The sequence below is a fragment of the Theobroma cacao genome, chromosome 8, assembly GCF_000208745.1.
Source record: "Theobroma cacao cultivar B97-61/B2 chromosome 8, Criollo_cocoa_genome_V2, whole genome shotgun sequence".
Taxonomy (NCBI): domain Eukaryota; kingdom Viridiplantae; phylum Streptophyta; class Magnoliopsida; order Malvales; family Malvaceae; genus Theobroma; species Theobroma cacao.
In genome coordinates, this window is record NC_030857.1 from 15862452 (window position 1) to 15864933 (window position 2482).

At 33.9% G+C, this 2482-nt stretch overlaps 1 long non-coding RNA gene across 1 annotated transcript; it reads left to right on the forward strand.

The window, feature by feature from the left end:
- LOC108663090 lies at positions 728-1921 on the forward strand. Its single transcript, XR_001929016.1, has 3 exons — positions 728-768; positions 1425-1498; positions 1882-1921. It is a non-coding gene; the product is annotated as an uncharacterized LOC108663090 (long non-coding RNA).

Here is a 2482-nt window from a genome sequence, read left to right on the forward strand (position 1 = left end):
TAAACTTCGAACTAGATCAAATAGAGAATTTACGATGAAATTAAGAATTTTAAAGTCCCAGAATGGTTTAATATGGTGATTCGAAGTTTGAGGATCAATTTGGAGTCAAACTGGAATTTTCGCTATCTAGGGGCAAAATGGTCATTTGCCAGCTGGGGACAAAATGGAAATTTTTAGAAAAGATTTTTGGCCCCATTTGACTTATTGGAGTAAGATTTGAAGTTTAGAAGTGAAAAATTTTAATTTCAGTATAATTTGGAGTAAAAGGGTAAAATGGTAATTTTGCCATCTGGAATCGAAAATTTAATTTTTGAAAGGATTTTGATCAAATTTAATTATTTGGAGTGTGAAATGAGTATGAGGAGTGAAAATTATGCATTATGGCAAATTTTCAATTTTTGGGGTAAAAATGTAATTTTTGAAAAGTTCGGGGGCAAAAGTGTAATTTTGAAAAATTTGCTCCACCAAAACTTTGGAAAAATCTGAAAATTTCACTTAAGACTTGGATAAGTCAAAGGGAATGCATGGTGGAAAAAGTAGGACAAGTGGATGGCTAGAAAAAAAAATTGATTAATAAAATATTTAAAATATGAATAAAATAATATTATTTCATTAAACAATAAAAAGGCATAAAAAAAACAGCCCACCCATTCTTCTTCTTCAACATTCGGCCAAGCAAGAAACAAGAGAGAGAAAGGAGAAAATAAAACCCTAGCCAAGAAATTTAAAGGGAAAATAGGTGGAAATTCAAAAATCAAGTGAAAAAAGGTAACATTTCTTAAATTTGTCTTGTGCTTTACCTTTCCCATGCATTTCCCATCATTTTTCATGGTTGAATCATGTGATTTGAGGATGATTTCAATTCTGGTCATATGGGTTTAGAGAGAGAAAGTTGTTAGATAAATTTGATTTTGAGCTATGTTAGTGTTTAGTGTTAGTTTAGCATGTTTATGAGTAAAACAACAAGAAAAATATTTATCTTCTCCATGAATTTCTCTAGGCCGAATCTAGCCAATGGTATGTGAGGATGAGGTTGACTTTATTTTAAGAGAATTGGGTGGAAAAATGATGAATTATGAGGTTGGAAATTAAATGGGAATTTTCGGTGCAATAAATTGAAATTTTTACCCACTAGGGGTAAAAGCGTAATTTATAGTCCGGACTGATAAATTGGACCAAATTCACAGTCATTGAGGTATTGTGGATATAATTGGATAATTGAAATTGAAATGGATGGAATTGGAGTCGAATTGGGGATTTTAGGAATTTACACCGTGTATAGGCGAGTTAGGTCGGACACCGCAATTAAGCGATTGTCTAGACATTTCAAATCCTATCTAGTGCATACGCATGGATAAGAGCCTGAAATAATTTATGATAAATTGACACAATTTATTGAATTTTGTGTCATGGATTATGGATAGGTGGTGAGTCAATTGTTTCGGGTAAGAGACTGCACCCGAGGGCGGAAGATAGGAGTATTTCTACTCCTAATACTGTGAGTAAACTTATTATCGTCTTAATTATCTAGAGTAGTTTTATACAATTGTGTGATTTTATGAAAAATGGGTTTAAATGGTAAATTGCTATGTTTTAGGAGAAATTGTGATTTTATAAAATGATTTTATAAATTTTCTGAAAAATCGAATATTGGTTTTGAAAATAGAGTAATTGGAGACTGCCTGCTTGTGTTGTAAATTTATGGTTTTAAATTGAATGGCTTATGACAATATATGAGCATGAATGGCTAAACTGATTTTGGTGTCAGAATTATTTGTATTGTGTATTCAGCCTTGAGAGGCTAGATTGCGATAAATTGCCATGCCATGCTAGAATGAATTTTATTGAATTGGTGGAGTATATATTAATTATTTACTGCAGAGGGGGTTCCGTGGACCAGCCTATTAGAGGGGCACGGTAAACTCCATTATATTATTACCTCGAACGGAGAGGCGCGTAGGGTATCTCCTGGGGTAAAGCTTAGGGTTCACTTCACGCCAAACCACCACGTGAAGGGGAACTCAGCCAACGCCAAGGAACGGCTGTATTTTTCTCAAACTAAAATATATTTTAAGTGTATACAAAATTTTAATAGCCTTGGCGGACTCGGTTAGATGCCCTGCGCAAGGTATCACCGAGTATGAGTTTTGGCACGAGCCAAAGTTTTAAGAAATTCATAAGCCAAGTTGATTACTCGATTTATATGGATTGATTTTATTTGGTTGAAATGAACTGAAAGGTAATGAAATTACAGTATGATGACTTATTTTAATTGTCCTCATTTACTCGGCTTTAGATGCTTTAGATGGTATCTGTTTACTCACTGGGATTATAAAATCTCACCCATTCTTCCTATACATTTTTTAAGCTCAGGAGAGTTTGTAGATAGTCGAGTGAGACGAGAACTAAGCTCGGAACTGCATTATAGAAAGTAAGAGTTCACAGTCTTACATCTTCTTGGTCAATTGGAGCCCACGTGTCA